Here is a 14,524-nt window from a genome sequence, read left to right as displayed (position 1 = left end):
TTATATCTCATGTTTTGCCTTCCCTTTTAAATTGTGTGCTTTCGCAAGTTAATATCGCTGCTCCAATTTGTAGTGTAAGTTAGTTTGCACATAGTTGCCCTATAAATAATGATGATAATGATTATAATATAATGATAATACACCCTTTAATTGATTCTTTTTTTGTGCCATCTGTGGTAATAAATACATAGAATTCACAGATAGAACTTTCTGGGGAGACGGGACTGGTATTACAAGAACTTCAAAATATTAATTACTGTAAAATCAAGGTATGTTTGACATCTGATGTTCCTTGCTCTAAGCTGCTTAATAATGCAACAAATGCATTCTACTGTCTTTCATGATTAGATGGCCATGATACATTGATAAGGTGACCCCTGTGTGGGTCAACTTCTTCTCATATATAGAAAACGTAATACTCAGAAACATCTGATGTTAACGTATGTTTTTTATAAGTATACTCTACAAATAAAATCTAGTGCTAGTCATAAAAAACATAAAAAGTATCATAGGTTGGCAACATATATATTTAGCAAAAGACAAAACTATTTTTTAAAATTCACAATAGTATAAATGCTAAACATACATCAGTACTACATCCCAGCTAAATGCTCCAATTGACAATGTTTTCAGTTCCTAAACAACAATGCTTTTGTTCCAATCTTATACAGCAAACTATACATCTAATGAAAGAAGCAATAAAAAATAAATACACTAAAACATTTGGAGTAGAGGTTAATTATATGTGTATTGATGAATATCTATATTGCCACTTGACCTTCCATAATCAGCCAGCATATCAAATAGCTAAATTCAGATTTAATCAACACAGCATTAGTTCACCCTTCAAAGCTTATGTTTGGCATTCCAAGGGATGAACGTTCTTTTTTTGCTTGTCTTCTAGCCGATTAATGAAAAATAAACTAAGGTGGACTAGGGCACATTCCATGGGACAACATTGGCTAATGTGGAAAATCATTGTGGAATTGCATTATCGACCTTACTGGGCTTGTCTGGCCCAATTTATCCATACTCCTCTAATTAAGTGCAACAAAGTTGTTATGTTTAAAAGCTACAATGGAAGACCCAAATATTATAGTATTAAAGGCTGGACAGATAATATTGTATGCAGCTCTCACAACTGTTGGCTGCTTCTCTGGCAGTATTTCACTAGAAATGCCTAGAAATTTTGGCAGTCAGTCAACTCAGAGCATGCTGCCACAATAAGTCACTTCCTGTAATTGCACTTCTTATAGATCCCATCTCAAGTGCAGTAAACAGATTCCTTAACTATACCTGTTTTTTCTGTGTGCATCACCGCAATTCCTTTTTTCCTTTGGTATCTGAATGACCCACAGAGCTGAAATCAGAAATTGTTGGGTCCAGAACAAAAGAAGTAGGCTGCCCCCTCCCCACCACTTCCATCCTCCTCAAACCCCCTGCCTGGTGGATACAGAGGTGCAGTGTGGAGCATACTACAGCGTGCCCCCACTCCCAGTACTGAACTGCACCACATGCCACTTAACCTCCTCACGAGCCCATTACACACCCATCAGAGCTTTCCAGATGTCATCAGACATCCCCACATGCCATTACACTCCCCACTAGGGGCGGGCTGGGCCGTAGGGCAGAGAGGCATCGCCCCCCCTGGGCCGCTCAGTCTGACCGCCTGTTTGGGCCGACCGCCCCCCCGTGGATGCAATATTACCTTAATATTACCGGCGACCGCGTCATCAATGATGCAGCCGCATCGCGTGTGCGCCCCCTGGGCTGAAATTTGCCAGCCCGCGCCTGCTCCCCACACACTCCTGAGACCTCCCAACATGACCCTTAAATGCCCATCAAACCTCCCCACATGCCATCATCAGACAACCCCACATGCCTTCAGAGTGTTTGATAACACTTACAGATGAAGACTGTGAGTGTGATGTCATGTCACCACTGCATGAGCTTCACTGTAACTGGATTGGGTGAGGTGGGGGCAGACGCTCTCCTTTATCGGGACTGATGATTCTTTACATCTGACTCAGGGCCCAGCTGCGCCGATGATCACAGTCTTGCACTGCTTTTGATACACAGACAAACTATATGTGAATCATAAGCAGTTTGTGGCTAGGATCATCGGCACCAATGGACCCCCTTACTAGCTAGGATCACTTACAATTGCACCTATCTACCCCCAAAAGGCAGCCCTAATGCCCCACAGCAACTTCCTTCATTATATGAGCTGTAACTTTGTGTCTCACAGCAACTCTTTTTTTCCACACCCTTTAAACCTAGAATAACCTAGAGGCACTTTCACCACAGAAAGGGTTAGACTTACTAAAATAAGATATTTGTTGCGGTTTTGTAAACGTCGGATGTGGTTTTTAGCCTCAAATCGCAGGTTTACTATTCTTTGGTTTGGAGGCTGAAAGGAACATGCAATTTAGGCCAAACGAGAAACATCCGGTTGTATCTCTTCCATTGAGTAGAACCCAGCCTATTCATCATCGGATGCGGTCCTCTACCGGGGCCTGAACAAATTATTGGGCCCAAGCACTTATAGTACTGTCCTATTGATGAGTAGCAGAGGGCCCCTCCAGGTTCCCCTGGCTGGTGGGTACCTGGTAAAAATGTAAAATTATAGTCCATGATTGTTATTACAATCTAGCAATTGTAGAACTACATGCACTAGCATACACATGGGAAACAGAGCATACTATCACTTGTAGTGCCACAAGTGTACACTACAAGTGTTGCCCCATTACATATAAATATATAGTATTCTAGTCTAATTAGAATATAAATATATATTAGTGCTCCCTGGTTTAAAATAAAAAAAAGTAGAGTGCCTTCTTAAAAATGAAAATATTTTTTCCTCATAGTGAAAAAAGGTGCCTCCATAGTTAATAGTTACCTATTTTTTTTCTTTAATCATGTTGAGCCATAATCCAATTGGAATCTTGATATTCTAAAGGAGAAAACAAAAACTCAACACATGGACAGCTCCTGAGGAGTACCCAACACACACGAGTAAAGTTGGGCAGACAATAAGGAGTATTCTCTAATACCACATATCAGATACAGTAGCTTATTCTATCTAATAGACTATCTATCCTCAGAGCATGGGAAATTCCCTGGTTATAAATATTACTGCTCTGACACTAAGAGCTAATTTACACCGGGGTCCCGTGTGAGCAAGTTCTGTGGAGCTACTTGAGGAATTTTTGCGCTTTTTTCCAAGAAAGAGATTGCCATAATAAGATTCCAGAGGTGTCATCCTTAATACCAGTACATAGGTAAGGAAATAAAGGGGTTAATGAGGGATGTGTGGTATTTATATATAATTAAGGTGTTTTATGCATTGTGTATTTTTTTCAAGGCATACTACAGTTCCCAGCGGCACTTATGGCTCCTCAAATGCCAGCATGGATTTGGCGGAGCGTGTAGTACTACAAGTACCAGAATGCTCAACCAACATGCCAGACCATTTGCCAGAGCATGCTGGAATCAGTAGTGCACCTTCAAAAAATGATATTTTGGTACCTCAATATAAATAATTAACCCACACCTACCATCAAGGGTGTGGGTATAGCCCTAGTTCTATCAGCATAGTTGTTTTGATTAGTTCTTACCTCTGCATTGTACTCTGACTACTCTCTGGAATGCTACCACAGAGTTCTGAGCCTGCATTGGACACTGATTATTCTCTGGGTGGAATTGGAAAGGCGGGTAACAATGCGCTCTTCTCCAAGGCAATCTGACAAAGGGCAGTATCACACTGATTGCCTACCTCCCATTTTAGCTGAGTGTTCTCAGCCTGCCCCCCAGCACTTATACTTCAACCCTCACCCACTTTGTTAAGAGGTTGTACACACAGAGGTGGAACTAGCGGGCTCGAGCCCCGGTTCAGGGAAGTGGAGAGGTGGGAACTGAGGCCCACAGCTCACTAGTTCCCCATGCAGCGGGCCCCATTATCTCCTACTGCAGCAATGGTAGTTCTGCTACTGTGTACACACTCCAATATGAATCCTTCTACCCAGGGCTAAATGCTCCTCTACCGAATTTTAAAACATAATTTACTATTGCAATTACCTGACTTGAATTAATTAATTGATGTTATTAACTTTAACCCAAGCCCAAGTGAAATAGTAAATTAAGTGGCAAATATAGGAGCAGAGCATATTGCAGTGTTTAGAAGGGGTCATGTTGGAGGCTCTGTGACTGACAGGTCAGTGAAATCCTAGGAGGTTAGTCTGAAAGCTCAATGTTATAAACCTACAGACTCCTGTTTAACTAGCAATGAGTCTCAGTTGGTAGACGGACAGTGCTAGTGCTATCAGCAGTAATTATATGACCACAGACAGCCCAAGTGATCTGTGTCTGTATTGAAAATCTGGTAGGTTATGGGGTGAAATGAGCGACAAGTGTGGAGAAGGGTGTCAAAATTTGGGGGACATGTGGCAATATCTGGAAAAAACCCTTTGCTACTTTATCTAGTCTGCAGTCTTAAATCATTACTCGTGACCAGTGTCGGACTGGGGCATGAAGGGCCCACCGGGGGACTGCAACGCTAGGGGCCCACCAGTGGGGGTGTGGCCGGCCATCATAGAGGCGGGACCAGACACTAGAGGGGGAGTGGTCAGCTCACGAAGGACAGCTAGTACCATAGTGTAGTATATAAAGAATGCAGTGTGTATATAGAGTACACAGTCTTGACCTGCCCCTTAGATTGGGTAGAACAGTCACCAAAAATTGGGATTGTTCCAGTAAACCAGGCTTGGCAAACCTGTGGCACTCCAGGTGTTGTGAAACTACAAGGCCTCTCTCCAGCCCCAACATTAAAGTAATAGTATTCACATTTGATAAATAGATCTATTTCCCTCCAACCGACCCCAACATTAAATTAATACTATTCCCATTTAATAAATAAACCTATTACCCTCCCTCCAAACAGCCCCAGCAAGAAATTAATAGCATTTACGTTTAATACATCCATTTCACACATTAAATATTAATATTCACATTTAATAGATAGCCCTCCTCCCCACACTCAGCCCTACATTCAATTATAGACCCAAACCACCCCAGCATTAAATTAAAGGTCCCATCACCCCCTCCCTATAGTGTTCTCTGTACAGCCCCCCTCCCTATAGTTTAGCAAAAGCAGCCCCCTCTAATTATAGTTTAGCATAGGCAGCCCCCCCCTCACTATAGCTTAGTATAGATAGGCAGCCCCCCTATGCCACAAAGTAGTGCCCCAAACAATGTTACTCCACACAGTAGTGCCCCAAACAATGTTATGCCACACAGTAGTATGCGAATTTCACATATGCCACGTAATACTGTCCCCAATTCATATTATGCCCACAATAGTGTCCCCAATTCAAATTATACCCTCAATAGTGCCCCCCAATTCACATATGCCATGGAATAGTGCTCTCTCAATTCGCGCACACACTAATATATATATATATATATATATATACACTGCAGTAAGCCTCTGCTTACCCAGTAGCTAGAGAACAGATGGAGGATATATATATAAGATAATTCTGTGTCAAGTGAAAGTCCTGGAATTTGGAGGAAATTAAAAGACATATCCAATAATATTAAATAAAAATAAGAAAAGCTACTTACCCATATTTTGATTGATGCAGCCTCTGCTCCTTAGTCCTTCAGCGGCGGCGGGAGCATAAGACAGTCAGCTGACAGGAGGAGGAGGGGGCAGGTCACATGATCGCAGCTGCAATCGCATTTGAAAGATGACTGCAGCCAGTCATCTGTAGCAGCAGGGACGCCGATCACCAGGTGAGCTGACCCCCCCTTTGATCCAGAACGTGGCTGCCGGCTGGATGACAGGATACGTATGTTCAGCAGCCATTCATTAATTCCTGGTTTAAGTTAAATATTCTATGAGTATTCCCTTTATTATTCCGCTCACGCTCAGACAGTTTGTGTGTAACACACTTACTGACAAGAAGTCTGATGTGCGTAGGGGGAACTGTTCCCTGTGGTCAAACCTTATCTGGAAATATCTGACAAGAATACCTGGACCTGGTCTCCCAGCAGGCACACGCTCCTCTGTCTAACACGCTGGCAGGATCTGGGCACACGTACTGCGTGTAACACGGGTGATATCAGGATGGTGATTGGGGAACTCTCCACACCAGGCCAGCAGTGAGAATGATTACAAAGGTTTATAACAAGCAGACAAGATGAACTCTGTACACACAGCAGCAGGGACGCCAGGGAAGGGCAGCAGGGATACCGAACATGTGAGCTGAATGGGCCCCGCCCACTTCTAGAAGGGGGTGTGGCCGTAAGGCAGAGGGGCCTACCGGTGATTTTTCCGGTAGTCCTATGGGCCAGTCCGACACTGCTCGTGACCCATTAATCTGGAATATTAACAACTGGAAAGGATAAAACTATTTGGGTCCAAAAGAGTGAATACTCTTCCAAAAGAGGGACATTTGATTTTCCTGAAAAAGTCACTTTTGAGCCTTGTCTTTGAACATATGGTAATAATGCTGTAAGTGAAGAAGACGAGAAGGGTGGAGGAAATACAGACATGACTGTAATAAAGCCTAGATTTCATTTAAATAATCTTATGATTTTAGTCTTCCACTAAGATTTATGCCTACTAAATTAGCTCAATATTTTTCTTACATTACAAATTAGGGGCTTATGTATAAACATTCACTTAACAAATGCCAGAAATAAATAGCTGGCATTATTCCTTTGTGAATTGAAGTGTTGCAGTTTGCAGTTGCTGAAACAAAATTCCTTTTATAGTACTTCAGTGGACCATAAATGACTACATCAGTTAAACTCAACTATTTCCTGCCTTTGGGGGAAAATAATTGCATGTGAAAAGATAATTATACTATTTAGGCATGCTAAGAAACAGGATAGCACTGGCATGTATGGGGCCCACAGGGTACATTAGTGTCAAGAGTCCAATCTGTTCCTGCAGCCTTATCTATTTCTATGTTTGACTTTTTTTACACCTCTTTACTGGTTATCAACTTTTTTTTACCCATAGGTAGGTTATTTTTGTTAGCATGTCTCCAAGTACTATAAACTTCAAAGTGGTCCAGTCTACCCAGAACAAAATGTTCTGCTCCTGGATTTCCAATTAATTTACTATTATATCTAGCTAGGTTGGATTGATTGACGCTTAAAAGCATGTCTTTATTAATTGAGCACAGGTAATTACAATAACTAAGCAATTATCTAGCGGCACATTGGATCTACAGGAGCATAGTATTTTGGATTAGGGGCAAGAGGTCACATTGGCGGCCCTGCAATGCTCCATTTGTTCATTTAATCATCAAGCTCACAAAGCAAACATTTAGTTTTTTTGCAAATTTGTACTACACTAGTCACATCCAGTCAGATGATAGCTACAGTCTGCCCACTGGCCAGCAGTCAGCAGCAAGTGTCTGTTAGGGGGGGGGGGGGGGGGGGGGGCGATCGTAAAAGCCGTTACATGCTATATTTCGCGTTAAATTGCCCTGCGCATGCCCAGAAATGAACTACACGCTAGAGAACGCAAGTGTATGCAATTAATCTTCAAATACAAATGAAACTTACGACAGCCTACGATTTCATCAATGGAATGGGGAGGGGAGGGGAGGGGAAGGGATGCATACACGCAGTCAATTAACAGTAAGTGTGTCCCAAGCTCGTGCGTTTGAAGCAGCATCTGTTTCAAGCATCTCTAAGGTACGTGCTTTTCTGCCATATCAGTTGCATCGGCTATAGGTCAGGTGTAAATACAGATTAGTATTAATGACGTTCGCGTATGCATGCTAGAACATGTGTTTGCAATCAGGAGCAAATGTAAAAATGCATTTTATGCACAGTAGACGTTAGTAACATCCTGATAAATGTATTTTATGGGAAAAAAACAAAAACTTTTTTTTGCTATGCGTTCTGCTGGGACGTTATTTTCCACATATGTATTGTATGTATCCTACAGTGTATTGTCTGTCAGAGCAGAGCGCACTTAAGCCCCATATTCAACAAGGTACATTTCTTCAGATCTGCTTCTAGTTGAATAAGGACGTGTGTATGCCCAAATTACGTGCGTTTTAAAAAAGCACACAATGCGCTCATTTGACTTAATGAACCAGGCCCCACATGTGCAAACCATTTGATTTTGTAAAGTGGTCATTAGCGATCAGACAATCTACATCTGGGAGAGGTGAAAGTCGCTGCTAATCCTGTAAAATGGACATACAGTATACAAAGCTAGTGAGAATATGAAAAAATAACTGAGAAAAGTGTAAAGGCTATTTGTGTAGGAAATCTTAAATTTTTTCCTAAATCGCCCCCCCACTCCTAAAAAAAAAAACAACAAAAAAAACAACAAGTGCATGTTTCTACAAATCAGGTGGCAACAGATGCCGCAGAGGGATACAAGGTAATACCACAGGACACAGAGAGAAGAAGGTGGTGTTACACTGGGTTCGGTACATTAAAACGGCCACGTTAAATCCGACAAGCTTGTATACAACTTTGAAATAACGATGCATATAAGCCCTACACTAATCAAATAACTACTAACCATATTTCAGACATGGACTTTGTCCGGCGCTTGAAATTCACGTCCACTGTACCATCCGAATGTGTTAAACATTCGGATGGTTTCGTCATTTAGTCTGGGCAGAGTGAAAATGTCGGTTTTAAAGTGGCAATATCCGGACCCCATGCCTGTATAATGTAATATAGGCATGGGATTCGGGGATTGTCGTTTTAAACCGGGCATTTTCACTCTGCCCATACTAAATGACAGAATTTAGCTAGGAGCTTGGGCTGTCTCCTTTTCAAATCGCTTCACCGCCAGAGCAGCTTTCCACGCCATCATTTTTCTCAAACATCCTACTTTCAAAAGCAGCCCATATATCCGTATCCCCAATACAATCCATGTTGCTAATCTCAATCTGCCACCCCTGCTATCTCTGAACCCCAAAATAGGAGTGAGGAGCCAAGGGTGAATAGGGTACGCATTGTCCGCTATAAGCGGTGAAAAGAAAGACAAAGGGAAAATTATTAATGACAAATGGCTAGGTTCATTAAAAAACCACAAACAACATGTTTGATGACAAATGGCTCCATATTTGCTATGTCAAGATAGAGGCCTTGACAAAAGCAAAAAGGACCAAATGAAAAAAAACAAAGAGGGGAGGTATTTTATAAATGATGAGACAAATTTTTGGGGAAGCTGGCCATGTGTTTTATTTAGGTAAACATCTAGAAAATCGAGAAAAAAGAGAGAGCGCCAACACATAGTGTATTCTTAAAGATATGTGCAAAAATTCTAATTAAACTCATACCAAAGTGATTAAAATAATAAGCTTATCTGGCATATATGATGATAGCCAATCTTCAGGTTTCCAAGGAGACAGTACCTCTGATGAAACGGCAAAGTTGCTGAGAAACGCGTCAGTTACTTTGGATTATAAAGTGGCAATTTCTTGCACAGAGATTGATTCCCATACCCCGGGGTTAAGGAGCACTTCTGCGATCTTTATGGTGGAAAAGTTGAAACTAATACAGCCTGGAGGCTGGGTTTTCTGGATCATTTGTCAGAGACTGTGATAAGTATCCATATACTTTTAGAGGTTACTATCTTCTTTTTTTCCTTTATAAGGGCTCTTTATACATGATGGGATAGTTTGCACATGGAGCTGTGCCTAATCGGACATTCTAGCATACATGTGAGCTGCTATATCGGATTAGTGGACCCTGGTAACTTTGATGTTGCAAGTAAATGGAATAGTTCACACACGGAGCTGTGCTTAATCGGACATTCAAGTTTCTGGTGGGAAGAGCATCCCAGTGAGTAAATCACTGGGAAAAAGCGATCCAAGTGAGAAATTTGTATGTTAAGTTCAAGAAAATTACAAATGAAACATATCGTGTTTAAATTTATAGCAGTATGAGGGCAAAGTTTGGAGTGAAAACTTAGTGCAAGCACAGACGGATACATAAAAAATTGTTCTAACCTGAGTACGCAACAGTGCCAACCTCACCTTATGTGAACAGTAACAAAAGTACAGCCAGGGAAAACAGTGAACACTGTAAATTATATCATGTTTTGGGAAAAATAAATACATAAATTTTAGTGAAAGGAATAGTGATAAGCTTGTTTTTATCTCTGCAAAAGCTTATACGTTACAGTTATCAGAAGGTTTTTAGAGATAAGGGAGGGGGGATACTGTCCCACCCCCATTTTCTTAGAGACAACAATAAAACTCTCCTATGTACTAGTAAGCACTGGAATATCTATTGTGCAGATATTAGAGACACTGTCACAGATACTATAGAACTACACCCAGTGCAGACAATAACTATTGTCTGACAATAGACTAGAGAGAGATTAGCATCAGGGATGTACTCATTCAATGGCAGCAAATGTCATGAGTATGCATGCTAGTCTCTGAAATCTGGGCCACATCTGTAATCTACAGATGGTTAAATTAACTAATAATCAGAACAAAGAACCAAAAGTACAAATTAATATATCTGGTACTATTCAAATTTCTTTTCTTTTTTTAGACACAAGGGCGGCCAGATCTGTATTAACTTCTCCTCTAAATTTCTCAATCACCAGGGAAACCATTCCAGCTGTGGGTGTGACAGGAGAAGTGCATCAACATCCCTCAACTGCACTGGCAGAAGTTACTGTTGGGCCAATGCAAACAAAATATTGCTTCTAGCTGTAGCTACTAACTTACTGGGCTGAGATGTATTATATAAAATGGGGTGTGTAATATACTGAACTTCTGTTCTTCTGATGGTGTGCTTTTAGATTTTCCAATAAGGCATGCACAGGAGGTACAGGATATACTGGATAGCTCACAAAAGCTAATGTTGCACTCCTCTGTTATAGAGACAAGTCTATCACAGGTAGAAAAAATATTGTCACATATACCAGGTTCCTTATGGACTAAAGATGGACAGGACACTGCATTGGTGGCTAGTGTAGCTCCCGTTATGTTTAAAAGCATAGGGGAGGGGCTACAGATTAGCACAAGATTTAAGGGAGATTAATAAAATAATCGAGATCCAATTCTTCGTAGTGCCCAATTCAGATGTCATCTTGATGCAAATCACTTTTTCTCCAAACCATTTCAGTTATTGTTCTTTGCTTTATTTTATTTTCTGTCCCTCTACATCCCGACTGTCAGTACCTCTTTGCTTTCTCCTATATAGGGCTACAATATACATGGACAAGATTGCCTGAAGGGTTTATAGACAACCCCAGCATCTTGTCACAAGCCTTGCATTACTAGTTGCAATCTTTTCAATCGAACAATGGGTGTTCTAGTTCAGTATGTTGATGATTTATTGCTGTGTTCTGATTTGTTGACATCATAAGTGTCTGATACTACACACTTGTTGCTTTATTTCTCATAAACAGGATACGAGATTGCAAAGGATGAATTACAGCCATGCCAGACAAAGGACAAGTACATGGAACACTGTCACACTCAGGGGCTAAGACTTTTGACAACGGACAGTATTAAGGTTATATAAGAAAGGTAACTGCCGAAAAACCAGTTGTACTTTCTTAGGAATGTGTGAGTATTGAAACCCACTGGATACTAGGTTTTTCTATATTGGTTTTGCCATTGCAGGGGTTAGTCTCATCCTCTAACCTGAGCTTGTCTCACATACTGAGGTATCAGATCAAGCATTCCCTTAACCTTAAAGAGAATCTGCCCAAAGCTCCTGCTCTGGGAACACTTGATTATGAAAAAACGTTTTAGTTATATTGTACTGAAGCTGCTAATTGTGCTGTAGGAGTTTTGACACAAAAACATGGTGATGCTAGCAAATCGGTAGCATACTACAGTGCACAATTGGACACTGTGGCATGATCTCTCCCTATGTGTTTAAGAAGTGTAGCAGCAACTTCTTTTCTGGTAAGTAAGAGAGAGGATGTAGCACTGGGACATGTTTCAACTGTCTATACACCACATGCAGTATCTGCCCTCCTAAATTCTGCCCAAACTAGGGATGTCTCCTCAGCAAGATTAACAAAATGGGAGTTAGCACTAATGGCACCTTCAAACATCACAAGTAAGATGTGTATACACTAATTGCAGCTACATACCTACCATATATGCCTCGAGATCCATAAAGGTTGGAAGGAGAGGTGACTCTAGCTGAAGATGAAGCTGGCATGTATACAGATGTGCATGATTGTATGGAATATTTGAATCAGACCTTTACTGCAAGACCATACATATGTGACAAACCTTTAGAGAATGTAGATTTTACATTTTACACGGATGGGAGCAGTCATAAACAGATGAACTTTTGTCCATCGGTCCAGAAGAATTATGTAATGGATATGCTGTAGTAGAGGACAGAGGTATTATAGAAGCTGAACCCCTTGGCCCACCTCAGTCAGCTCAAGTGGTTGAACTCGTGGCATTAAGAAGAGCCTGTGAATTGACAGAGGGTAAATCAGTCAATATGTTGTTGAAGTCATGCAATTGGATAAAGTTCTAAATTAATAAATACAGATTGTAATAATTTCCTGTATGATTGCAATTAGAACGCAACCTCATAGCAAAACAAAGCCTACATTTGTAAATAGTTCACTTTTAATAAAGTTTTCAACTCACATTCTTTTATTATTAATATAAAGAATTTAAAGATTTATTACATTAAGGCAAACCTACATTAAAGATATTTAATCTTCAGGTCATAAGAAATGTATAGTGTTTGGTCTTATATTAAGCCATATTTTACCAGCAGGAATCCGGTATCATCAGCTAAGCAATCGCACATTGTGATCGCTAGTTATAAGACTAATACTCAAAATGCTCTCTACCAAATATGTTAATAGGTTAGTTTAAACTGGATTTTAGCAGTTTCCTGAGGCAAGACACGTACACAGCTGTTGGCATGAGTTATCCACACCCTTGGAGAAGCATCTCTTGATCTGACCTATGACCTGCATTGTACTGGACTATCTTGAACCCAGAACTAATGAAGAATGATTTTAGTGTTATCTTTATGTAGATTGTGATATCATTACTGTTTTCTTTCAACTCAAACTGTATATAAACAGGGCAATAGGCACAGTAACACTCTCTCACTTTACAGACTTCAGGATTGATAAACTGTTACTGGACCCAGTGCGCATGCGTATGTATCAGTTCTACTTTGATATATTTAGCTATTAAATCTCTTTGTATGTTGAAACCACATTAATCGCATTGGACAATTTTTATTGGCGACGATAGTTATGTGCCAACATGCAGGATTTCCTGAAAAGATCTGAGGAACTTAAGAACAGACTACTGGAGAGAGGGTACAGTAGACGGATGATAAAAAAAGAGCTTTTAATCAAGCTGAGATAAAAGAGATAATATACTGTAACCGCCAGTACGGAAGATAGAGTCCAGTAAAATTTGTTTTATTGGTGATTTCTGTTGTGAGTAGCAAGAGATCCGCCAAATTTTACAAAAGCATTGGCAAATCTTCTTAATGATAAGGGTATAAGAACCATTCTGGATGATAGGGTCAATTTAACGTGGCAAAGAGCCAAAAATCTAAAAGAAGAGGCTTGTTGAAAGTAATTTTTCTCATAACAGAAAGACATCATTCAAGATAAAGGTTCATATAAATGTGAGTAGATCACCAAAACCATTGAGTTCCAAGATAGGTTTTGGGACAATTGACTAGTAGAGCTATGATATTGCAAATTCTTGAGCATGTGGGCACAATAAGGAATGCAAGGACCGATAAAGACATTTAAACAACTCTGTAGAAAGGCATTTTCTTAGTGAATATGGAGGTACAGCCCGTGGATTTAAATCATTTGCCATAGAAAATATCCAATTGGGGATAAGAGGGGGTGATGTTAATAGACAACTGTTTCAGAGAGAAAGCAGATGGATTTTTATTTAACTCTCTCATACCCAATGGTCTTAATGAGAATACTAGGTATGCAAGCTTCTTGAGCTGATTTCGTTCTGTTCTGTCTTTGTTTTCCGATTATAATCCTATGTAGTCTTCATGATAAGATCGATCTACAAATATATGACCTTGTCTCTGTTCTGTTTTTGTGAGATCACATTCTCATGTAATCTATATGATTAATCGATATGCATACACATTTAGATGTGCATACACATATAGATGTGCCTGGGCACTATGAATATTATTTTACTATATGAATATATAATATTCTACTATATGGATATATGAATAATATTCTATCATATGAATATATAAGAAAATGTCTAATATATTTTGCAATAAAGTGGTATAATTTAATTTAATTTCATTTCATTTAATTATGTTTGTATGATCCTTGATATGAGTCAAAGGAATTATTATTTTAATTTAATAAATGTGGAACTGTTTTTTTAAAAGCATGATAAGTGGATATTAGTATTAATATTGTCCATGGAATTTATCAATAATACCCTTAATCACTTTTTACACGTGTTTATATATATAATGTTAATATTAATTAAATACAGTCTGAAAACTGATCTCATCCTCAAGACTA

The sequence above is a fragment of the Mixophyes fleayi genome, chromosome 6 (assembly GCF_038048845.1).
Source record: "Mixophyes fleayi isolate aMixFle1 chromosome 6, aMixFle1.hap1, whole genome shotgun sequence".
NCBI classification, from domain to species: Eukaryota; Metazoa; Chordata; class Amphibia; order Anura; family Limnodynastidae; genus Mixophyes; species Mixophyes fleayi.
The sequence above is the reverse complement of the archived record's forward strand: the minus strand, read 5'-3'. Positions refer to the sequence as shown.